We start from the raw sequence: 12524 nt of genomic DNA on the forward strand, positions 1-12524 counted from the left end.
TTTTTTCAAAACTTCAACAGACCTTAATAACTTGGTGAGTTGGAAGCCAAGACTCCTTCAATCACCATCATGACTGCCTTGTTGATGTAATTGATGAACTCCTTCTTTGACAAAGGCTTTTTGTAGATACCCATTGACAAGCAAGGGGATACCTTCTTCATCAATGGTTCTTACCTGAACAACACCATTATCATGGCACTTTTCTCTCACATATGGTCCCAACCACCTGGTCATCAACTTGCCTCTGAAATATAAGTAAGGGAGTCATACAATAGGGCCCAATCGCCTTCTTGAAACATTTTGTCTTTGATATTATTCTCATGCCGGATTTTTCTTTGTACTTGAGTCACTTCTATGTGTAGGAGGGCCTGCATCCTAAATTCATCTAACCCATTTAGCTAGAGAAATATCTCTTTTTGTTCCCTTGTGATATCTAGATCTAATTGTGCTACCATGCTTAAGGTTTTGTACTCAAATTCAATGGAAAACAGGGCCTTCTTCCCATAGACCATATCATAAATGATGAAACCAGTGGCGGTCTTCCAAGTTGTATTGTAGGCCCAAGTGGCCTCCACTAGTCTACTTTCTCAATCCTTCCTGCTGTTGCTAATCACTTTGGTCAGAATCTTTCCAATGCTCTGTTGGTGACTTCTGCTTGTCCATTAGCCTGTGGGTGGTAAGGAGTGGACATTTTGTGCTTGATCTTATGCTCGCTTAATAGATTATCAATCATGTGTGAGGTGAGTTGACTGCCTTAATTAGTGACCAGCTCTCTAGAGTATCCAAACTTGTAAAACACATTCTCCCTCAAGAACTCAAACACTTTTTCTTCTATGGCTACCTTCACAGCTCTGGCTTCATCCCACTTTGTTAAGTAGTCGGTGCACACAATGATGTACTTTTCTATCTGGATGGAGGATCAATGGGCCCAATGAAATCCAAGCCCCACTTATCAAATGGCTCGAAAGTCACTTAAGGTTGCAAAGGCATTTCATCCCTGGGAGTATATTTCCCCATCCTTTGGCACTGATCACACTGGATGGTATACCTTCTTGTATCATGGTGGAGAGTGGGCTAGTAATAGCCAGCTTGTAGTACCTTGAATATTTTTCTTTTGGCTGCAACGTGACCTCCACAAGGCCCATCATGACAAGCTAGAAGGATGTCAAAATATTCCTCCTCCCTGACCCATCTTCTTAGAATTTGATCTGGGCCCAACTTGAAGAGATTCCCCCAATCCAAGTGAATGGGGTGCTTTTCCTTATGATTCTTCTCTTCTCCATGAAGGACATATTTGGAGGGAACTTTGCAGCTACTAAGTAGTTGGATATGTCAGCAAACCACTAAGAGAGAACTAAAATGGAAAATAAATGCTCATTTGACAACTGGTCATCAACCATTCCTTCCTCACATGTAGGCAAAGTCAATCTTGACACAAAATATGCAACTACATTTTCTCTGCCAAGCTTATCAATAATAGTTAGATCAAATTGTTGCAAACAAATATCCATCTAATAATTCAATCATTCACATCAGGTTTGTTCATCAAATATTTAATGAGAGAATGGTGGGTATGTACAAATGTCTAGTACCCAGTAATGTAATGTCTAAATTTATTCAATGAATGGACAACAACTAGGAGCTCTTTTTCAGTCACTTTGTAGTTTAATTTGGATTTGGACAAATTTTTGTTGATGAAGTAAATGGCATAAGGTAGATTTTCATCTATCTACCCTAGAGCAGATCCTATAGCTTTGTGAGAGGCATCATAATGTATGTGAAAAGGAAGATCCCAATTTGGGCCTTAGAGAATAGGTGTAGTAATCAACTTGTCCTTTAGGGTTTCTAGGGCCTCTTGGTAGCTTTTTGACTATAAAAATTCAGAGTCCTTGGCCAACAGACCAAACAAGGGTGAGGCTACCTTGCTAAATTCTTTTATGAATCTCCTATAGCATCTGGCCAAGCCTAAGAAACTTCTGACATCCCACTGATTCTGAGGAGTAGGGACCCTCTTTATGATAGTTATCTTATTTGTGTCTACATGCAGTCCTTCTTGGGATATTGAGTGACCTAGAACAGTCCCTGCAACCATTAAGAACTCACAGTTCTTGAGACTAAGGGATAAGTTCATTTCAATGAATTTGTTTAACAGCTTTCCCAGGTTAGAGAGAGCCTATAGGAAATCACACCCATAGGGGGCGAAATCCTCGATATAAATTTCCATAGAATCATGGACTAGCTCTGCAAAAATGCTCAGGACTTCTCTCTAGAAAGTGGCAGGGGCATTACATAAACCAAAAGGAAGGACCCTATAAGAAAAGGTACCCCAGGGACAAGTGAAGTTGGTTTTATCCTGTTTCTCTAGGATGATATGGATTTGATTGTACCCATTGAATCCATCCAGGAAAGAGAAGAACTTTTTTCCTTCCAGACCATCTAATACCTGGTCAATGAAAGGTAGAGGGAAATGGTCCTCTGTTGTGGATTTGTTTAGCTCTCAGTAATCCACATAGATCCTCCACTTTCCATTTTTCTTTGGAACTAGAATAAGAAGAGACACTCACTCACTATTTGAGATGGGGTAAATGAACCTTGCATCCAACAACTTCTGCAGTTCTTCTTTGACTATATCCTTGAGAGCTGGGTTCATTCTCCTTTGAGGTTGGTGAACTGGCTTGCAACCTTCCTCGATGTAAATGTGGTGAGTACACATCGAAAGGTGCACTCCCTTCATTTCCTTTCAACTCCAAGAAAAGGCATCCAAATGCTTCCTTATCATGTCACATAACTCCTCTTCTTGGTGTACAAAGAGAGAGGGGTTGATTTTTAATGATCTTTCAGGGCTGAATTCTATCATCTTGACATGAGGAAGGTTTGATTCTACTAAGCATAGATCAATCAGAGGGTCATCTTTGGATTCATTTACTAACTCCTTAAGAGACATCGTGTTGGGGGATTGATTTTGGAGGATGTGTTCAATCAGGTCTTCTTCATCAGGTTGCCCCTATCCTATAGTAGAATCTAGGGTATAGATTGGGGAAGAGTAGTATTCATCTTCTTCTTCCTCTTCTAACTATAGGGGTAAGTCATGCTCTAGAGATGGTTGAGCAGGAGGGTATAAGACCAAATTCTTGGACATATGCCCATTTGTGATGGTCATGTTCTCAGCCCTACAACTTATGTAAGCATTAACAGTGGCTAACCATGGCCTTCCAAGGATGAGAGGATAACCATTGAACTTGGTCTTAGGTTGGAGAACTAAGAAGTCAACAGGGTATTCCCAAGAATAAATGGAGACCATCACATCCTCAACAATTCCCTCAGGAGCTACTATGGATCTATCCGCAAGCTGCAAGATTGTTGTGGTCTTCCTTAATGACCCCTGGAGATTCAGTTTAAGCATAGTCTCCTTAGTCGTCACATTAATGGCAGCCCCAAGATCAATAAAGGTATGGGGGAAAATGGTACCATCGGTGTGTACATCTACTACATGACTTCCAGGATCTAGATACTTTGGGAAAATCACTCACCCCAACATTAAGACAAGAAATTGTCCAATGAAATTAATGGTAGGGGTGTCTTTCTTTCACCTTTCCGGATGTTTGAAACATTTATTCTTGATTAACTTATTGTATATGGGGACATCTTTGGTAGCGTGGAGAAGTGGGATTTTGACACACAGATTTTTCAACTCACCCAGAAGTTCAGTCTCTTTTGGGGTGTGTTGGACAGAATGGGTTAATCTCTTAGGAAAAGGAGGTGGATCTTCTTGAGGGACACTTTCCTCTTTTTCCTCTTGATGCTCCTCAGATGGAGATGGAGGTTGATTATTCATAAGCACTCTTCCAGATCTAAGGTTAATCTCATGAATTTCCACAACATATGAAGGGTAGGACGTTTCTCCACTGTAGACCTGTTGTGCCTGTCTGTTGTTCGGGTTCAGATTTGGTTGGGTGGGCATCTGGGGTTGTTTAGGTGGAGAAGGATGTAGGAGCTATGGTTGAGATGAAGGTGGAGGCAATAGAGCTGGAGCTTGGTTGTATGGGGGCCTACACCCTTGGGATGGTGCATTCCACTGAGGTTGTGGAGGAGCATATGGATGGAATGGTTGGTTGGTAGGTTGAGAATGGTATTGAGGTGAAAAATACTAGGGAGAAGGTGTGGACCATGAAGGATGGGAAGGGGGGAGCTAAGGGGGAATGGATGTATTCTGATTAGGGTTGTAATATGAATAGGATGCCCCTTTCATACCTTACTAGTATGGCCGAGGTCCTTGAGGTCTCCTTTGATTGATGTAGCAGAGTTGTTCACTCACCCCTTCAGTTCCCTGATACACAACTTTTAATCTAGGTAAGGAAGGGCATTTATCTATGGAGTATTTTTCCTCATAAACCGAGCAGATTTCTATATGATTCAATGGACATTCATTCCTAGGGTGCCTCCTGGTGCATCTACGGTAGAAGTAAGCTAAGGCTCTCTCTGCTTCCTCTTGATCTACATGGTGTCCATTTGCATAGCAAGGGTATTAATAATTTCACTCTTAAAGTCTTCCAACATGTTACCAATTTCACTTTTTATGGATGTGTTAGAAGAGGACAAATTGACCACAGCTTGACTAGCCCTACCCTTCTTTCTAGCTTCCTTAGAATGATTCTTGAAAACTATCTTGATATAATCATAGGGTAACTGATAGTTATCCCATCTTGACAGTAATTTTAAGGTTTCTAGAAGATCTTCCCTGATCCACCTAAGAAGGACTAACTTAAGTGATTCAAGATCAAGGGTGCACTTGACCCTTTTGTAGTTGAGCTAGAATATTTCCTCATAATCTTCTAAGGATTCATCATGTCCCAAGGTCATTCTAAAAATTTCCTCTTTAGTATCTTTGGACCTACAATAGTCCCTATACTTGTTGTTGAAGGCTTGTTGCATCTGAGCCCAAGTGGTGATACTATCCTTAGGTAACCCATGAACCAACACAAGGATACATCTTTGAGAGTGGATGGGAATAATTTCAACTTTTGATCATCAAAGGTGTAATCATAAGTTCTACATATGACAAAAAACTCAAACAAAAAAGTATTCGGGTCTTCTGAGGTCAGACCATGGAAGTGAGGAAGAGTAGAGGGGCTTATGTTTTTCATATTATCATCCCCATTACTTTCTCTGATGGGAAAAGAACCCTCAACTCTATCTTTGTCTCCCCTTCCTTTCCTATTTTTAGATATGGTGTAATTTGGTGGAATGGTCTCTTCGTCTTCCCCGATAGGCTCTTCAAACATCTCTAGTTGTTCGCCTAATGGGTCCTCTAGCTCACATCCATCGAAGAAGAGGGAAGGTTGGTTGTTTGATGTGGTGGGGGTATTTGGCAAAAGATTTCCTAAATTGTCTCTACTCCTACGAGGCATGAATGGAGGTTTTTTTTTGAACTTCTTGCAAAATGGAAAGAAAACAAAACCAAATTGCAACTACTTGCTGAATGAAACTAATTGCATAATGAGAAACAAAGAAAAATAAAATTGCAACTACTTGCTGAATGGAACTATTTGCAGAATGATAAAGAAATAAGGAAGAATGAAATAAAGCAAAAATCACATCTACTTAGACACCTCCCCATTAACGGCGCCGAAAAGTGATGAGCACCAGTATTACAGCAAGAATGCTACAACTCCTGAGGCTACCGGCTTTACTTTATCAACCCAGGGTTCATACAAACTTGGAGGTGACAGTGTTGTATACACAAATAGATAATGGTCTACTTTTTTCACTGTTCAACTGGGGTGATATACCCCTAGGGTTTCTCAAACCAGTCTTCTATTTACTAGAAGAAGTTTGACTACCAATTGGAGAATGGAAAATTATCCTAAATAAAAGGAAAGAGATGATGCCTATTTTAAAGAATGAAAGACTGAATTGGAAGATGCTTGTAAAGTAACATGAAATCCTCTATCTAATCATTGATACATTTTTCCTGCAAAAGAAACCTAGTTTAACCCTATTTATCACATGTGATGATTTAAAATAACTTTGCATGGAATCTGATCTAGGGAGTATTAACTGTTGCATGCATGTGCTAATTAGGAAATAAGAAGAACTATTTTTATTTATCTTTTCATTTTATGAATGAAAATTTTAATCTTTCCTTGTTCTTTGGCATGGGATACAAGTATGAAGGAATAGGGTTAGAATGGTTTGGATGGCATGGAGGTCAAGTATAGGCCTAATCCTAGCTTCAGTAATGATTTTTCTCAATTCAAGCTGAAAACTGTAGAAAATATTGTAGATTCACAAGCTCATGTAATCTACTAAAACAATAGACAAGAATATACTTCTACTCTTTACAGTGGAGGCCCATAAGCATCGAGTAAGAATAATCAATAGAGGAAGAGAATCATATAACATAATAAATATCCGGGGAAAGCCATAGCTCAAAACCCCACTATCTATTTTATATTAATCCGAAAACTCAAGATGAAATTACAATGCTTGTTCTCTCTAGAACAATCCCATCACTCAAAAAATTCAATCTCCAACTCATAAGCAAGCTCAAGACAACATCTTAGCCTCTTCAGAGGCTCTCCAAGTCTCTATTACATTGTGTAATTCCTATGAAGGATAGCTTGTATTTAAAGTTAAATAAAGCCTCTAAAGATAGTGCAATCCCTCAGGGATCAGTTCTTGATTGCATGCACTATGAGTGCAACTCAGAAAAATCTAAAACAAATAGTACACTATCCCTGCACTCTAGTCTCAACTGTGTCTTTCTCATAATCAACATGCATGAGTTTCTGATGGTGGAATCTTCAGTTAACTAGAGTAGCACTAATTAGGTCACTACTATCCCAACTAAATGTTTACTCACTATTAGTTCCTGAAACTGATTGGAACTAATTTAACTAGACTTAACTCAATAAACTGAGTTAACTAATTACAACTCACTCATAACTCATCCTGAACTCCTATAATTTAAGGAGAACATATACATGTCTTCTAAAAGACTTCCAATTCGAATTTCCTAAATTAATTATGTTAATTAAACTTAATTAATTATTTTCAAACTGTTATGAGAAAAGAATTCTATTTTAATTCACATTTTAATTCAAGGAGAAATTAAACTGGAATTAATTGTTTTTGTTTCTCAACACTCCCTCTCAACAAGAAAGGGATTACCCATTACCCTGATCCTGTCTTTCTGAAAGTCGAATTTACATCTTGGCAATGCATTTGTCAAGATGTCAGCATCTTGCTCCTCCATGGGTATGTAATCTAACAATATGATCCGCCTCAACACACAATCTTTGAGATGATGATACCAAATATCTATATGCTTGGACCAATCATGAAAAAATGGATTTTTAGAGAGTTTGATACAACTCTGGTTATCACAATAAATCAATGCTAGATCCATCTGCTGACCAAACAAACCAACCAGGATTTTCCTCATCCAGATAGCCTCACATGTTGCTTGACTTGCAACCATGTACTCTGCCTCTGTCGAACTGAGTGCAATTGATCTTTGTTTCTTGTTATACCAAGTAACTGCCACTGACCCAATACTAAAGATCCCTCTTGATGTGCTCTTCCTATTGGATGGAGTCCCTATCCAATCTGCATTAGTGAAGCCCTAAAGCTTCATTCACTCTATTCGTCTGTACCACAACCTAAACTGAGTAGTGCCTTTTAGGTATCTCAATACATGCTTTGCCACCTTACAATACAACTTGGTACGCCTAACCATTGCTTGACTAAGCTGGTTAACTGCATAACACATATCTAGTCGTGTGCTTACCAAATACATGAGTGAACCCACAAGCTGCCTGTAATCAGTAGATTCCACTACTTCTGAAGTAGCATCCTCCTTCCTCTAGTGACCATCTAGAGGAGTCTCCATGGGTTTACTACTCTCCATGCGGAATCTCCTAAGTATCTCATCAGCATACTTGCCTTGGGAAACAAAAAACTCCCCATCTCCCTACCGTACCTCCATGCCAAGAAAGTAATGCATGAGCCCCATGTCATTCATCTCAAACTCTCTTGCAAGGTCATCCTTGCAATATTTGTTGAGCTCCTCAACACATGTTAGTATGATATCATCTACATAAAGTATAATGATCAAAAGCTTACCTTCCACAACTATGTGATACAGGTTCATATTCGCTCCACTCTTCGTGAAGCCTAACCCAGTGAAGTAGCTATCTATCCTGATGTACCAAGCACGAGGTGCTTGTTTTAGCCCATACAATGCTCTCTTGAGTCGGCACACATGCGACTCATGGTCCAAGGTTTCAAAACCTTCATGTTGCTCTATGTACACCTATTCCTCAATCATGCCATTGAGGAAGGTAGTCTTCACATCCATTTGATCAATACTCCAACCCATCTGTGCAGATAGTGCCAAAATATATCTGATTGATGAGTACCTTGCGATAGGAGCAAAGGTCTCACCATAGTCAATCCCCTCTACATGTGAAAAGCCATAGGACACAAATCTAGCCTTATGATTCTCAACACTACCATCTGCAGCTTTCTTTACCTTTTAAAGCCAACGATAGCTCACTAATGACTTTTCCTCTAGTATCTGGACCACATCCCAAACACTGTTTTGAACTATGGAGTTATACTCCTTCACCATTGCATCAACCCAACTAGTTACTACACTGTTTCCTAAAAGGAAGATGGCAATGGCTCTGCCACAACACATGCACCCATAAGTGCCATGTATCCATTATAACTCTCTGGTGACCTCCTCTGTCTGTGCTAAGAAGAGGGTTCTCCCACATTCTCTCATGCATCATCCAACAATTTGTCAGCCTCTCTAGTGTGCTTTCTTCCCTCTCTGGAAGAATATGCCCGAGTGGATGTCTCCACTCCTAGAACCTCTGCATGTGGCTGCTCCACATCAATCAGAGGCTCCTCAACCTTAGGAACTAAAAGTTCCTCTTTCACATGTAGCTCAAGCTCCCTCTCAAGGGATACTCGCATGGCATTATCCTCATCAAACTTGACATCCCTGCGAACCACTGTCATCCGATTGGTTTGCATGTACACCTAACAGTTGTGGGGAGTATTAGTGTACCCCACAAAGATCCTCAACTCTTCTATTGACTCAAGCTTCTTCTATGCATCTTTGGTCACATGGAAATAAACCAATGACCTAAAAATCCTGAAGTGACCAACATCTGGCCTCTTACCAAAATGAGCTTCCTTTGGTGTTTTAATCTCAAGTATCCTATGTGGACTATGATTCTAAACATAAACCATTGTGTTTCATGTCTCAACCCACAAGTGTAGTGGTAGGCCCTGATCATGCAACATTGACCTTGCTGCCTCTACTATGCTCTTGTTCTTCCGCTTGGAAACTCGATTTTGTTGAGGGTTATGAGGTGCCGTCAACTCTCGTTTAATCCCTTTCACTACACAGAAGTTCTTAAACTCATTGGAGATATATTCTCCACTGTTATCACTCCATAGAGCTTTAACATTCTTGCCTGACTCTTTCTCGACCAATGATTTGAATATACAAAACTTTGTGAATGTCCGATCCTTTCTCTGCATGAAAAATATCCAACATTTAAGAGAATAGTCATCTAAAAATATAACATAATACATGTTTTTGGCAGTGGATACTGTCGAGAATAGTCCACACACATCTCAATGGACTCTCTCCAAAATAGACTCTGCATGACTGTCTCTATCTCCAAATGAAGACTTGGTGTATTTTCCCAAAGTACAACCCTTTCATGTATCAACTTGCTCAAGCGTACCTTTGGGAAGACCGGTAGACATTTTTTGCAATATCTTCAAAGCCCCATGATGCAAGCGGCCCAATGGCTTGTGCCACAACTCGCCGATGCCTTGGCTCAACATCTTTTCTACTTTTGAACTCAAAGCAGCACAATCCTCTACCTCTATATTATACAGATTCTGAACTCGAATCCCTATATTCTTTACTTGACCTGTGGCTATGTGTTGAAGGAATGCCTTTCCTTTTGAAGAGATCACATCATAGCCTCTATACTCAAGCATGGAAATAGATACCAAGTTCTTCGTCAGTCCAGGTACATGAATAACATTCTTCAAGGTGAGTGGAGTTGCATGCTCCCTCTGAAAAGTAATAGTTCCCACACCCGTGACATTATACTTATCATCATCACCCATCTCGATATGCATCTTGAGATCTTTATCCTTCAGCTCACTGAATAACTCTTTGTCACCAGTCATGTGGAATGAATCTCCATTGTCTAAGTACCAGACACTTCCCATCACTGAAGACACCATACATGCAATGAGGCAAAAGTCTAATTCGAATTGAGAGGCAAAAGCCTCACCTGTCGCTCCTCCTAAGGATTTCTCCTTAGACTTCTTCAATGGACAATTTGTAGAAAAGTGAACCATCTTGTGACATGAAAGCATTTAAATTTCATCATGTTGTTCTTCTTACCTCCATGATAAGAATCTGATTTGGAAAGAGAAATTTTACCTTTCCCCTTCCTCACCTTAATTTCTAAGGCACAGTTCTCTTCATCATTAGTCTTTGATGAAGAACCATCCCTGTTGTTCCTCCTAATCTCATCCTGCATCAAATATGACCATAGTCATTCCCAATCTAGCAGCTTCTCCTGACCATTGACAAAGTCCTGATAACTATGCCAACTCTTTTGGAGTCCAAGAAGAGCATGTTTCACCATATCCTCCTCGAAAAGCGTGATTCCAACACTTCCAAGTTCATTATGACATTGAGTGAGCTTGGCGAAGTACGGAACCATCTCGCCTTTCTCTGTCTTGATTTTACGAAGTTTATCCTTCAGTGCCAACTTCCTTTGATCACTGCTATTATGATACAAGTTCATCAATGTTTTCCACATAGCATGTGGGGTTTCCTTTCTATGGAGACTCGAGACAATATGATATCGAACTCCCTCAAGTATTATCCACCTTGCCTTCGCCACACACTTCTTCCACTCGGCCATGTTTTGTGCATCAGTAGTTGTTGGCTTAGGAATTTCTTGTTCGACAAATTCCTTCAAGCCATTGTCCTCTAGCACACTCTCCATCTTGTCCCTCGAAGCTATGAAATTTGAGCTACCTTCCAAGGCATACTCAAGCCTCAAGCCATGGAACTCTATTTGCCAATCTTGAAGTATGTACTGCAAATTCGAATTTCACTTGTAACCCAGAAACTCAAAACTTCAATATCTGCTCTAGAGAGCTGATTTTAACTCAGTGATATATCCCTCATCCGAACTCCAATTTGGCTTATTTTTCTTTGAATTTGGGTATCTTTTCCCAAGGAATCCATATCTACAATTTGTTTCTAAAATTTTTTCACAAAAATTCTCATATATTCTCTACAAATTCTCGGATGAAAAAAATCTTGCTCCGATACCATGTAGAAAATCTTGTAGATCCACAAGCTCATGTAATCTACTAAAAAAAGAGACAAGAATATGCTTCTACTCTTTATAGGGGAAGCCCATAAACATCGAGAAAACAATTATCAATATAGGAAGAGAATCAAAGGCACATAACACATTAAATATCTGGGGAAAGCAACATCTCAAAACCCCACTATCTGTTTTGTATTAATCCAAAAAATCAAGATGAAATTACAATTCTTGTTCTCTCTAGAAAAATCCCAGAACTTAGCAAATTCAATCTCAAACTCATAAGAAAGATCAAGGCCAAAACTTAGCCTCTTCAAAAACTCTCCAAGTCTCAATTCCAATGTGTAATTCCTATGAAGGATAGCTTGTATTTAAAGGGAAATAAAGCCTCTAAAAATAGCACAATCCCTCAAGAATCAGTTCCTGATTGCATGCATTATCAGTGCAACTCAGAAAAATTTAAAAAAATTAGTACACTATCCCTACACTCTAGTCTCAACTGGGTCTTTCTCAGAATCAACATGCATGAGTTTCTAACGGTGGAATCTTCAGTTAACTAGAGTAGCACTAATTAGGTCACGAGTGTCCTAACTGACTGTTTACTCACTATTAGTTTCTGAAACTGATTGGAACTAATTTAACTGGACTTAACTCAATAAACTAAGTTAAATAATTACAACTCATTCATAACTCATCCTGAACTCCTATAAGTTAGGAAGAACATATACATGTCTTCTACAAGACTTCCAATTCGAATTTCCTAAATTAATTAAGTTAATTACACTTAACTAATTATTTTCAAATTGCTATGAGAAAAGAATTCTATTTTATTTCATAGTTTAATTCAAGGAACAATTAAACTAGAATTTCTTGTTTCCATTTCTCAACAAAAACATGATGCTACAAGATTTCCTACAGGAAAACTACAAGATGTCCTAGTTCTCCTACAGGGTCCCCTGTTTTACTACAGGGACAGGCCAAAAGCTTAGGAAGTGGTTTAGAATGTGGGATGAAGCTTGGGAAAGGTAGATAATAGGAGAATAAGGCATGAAGGGGTGAACACTACGTAGAGCTCAAGAAAGTATTTCAAGATGGTTGGATTTTCACAATGGAAATGGCATTTTTTCTTATAAAACAAGA

This window comes from Pinus tabuliformis, chromosome Q (genome assembly GCF_031772625.1).
Source record: "Pinus tabuliformis cultivar Carrire ecotype Pingquan chromosome Q, CPIR1, whole genome shotgun sequence".
Taxonomy (NCBI): Eukaryota; Viridiplantae; Streptophyta; class Pinopsida; order Pinales; family Pinaceae; genus Pinus; species Pinus tabuliformis.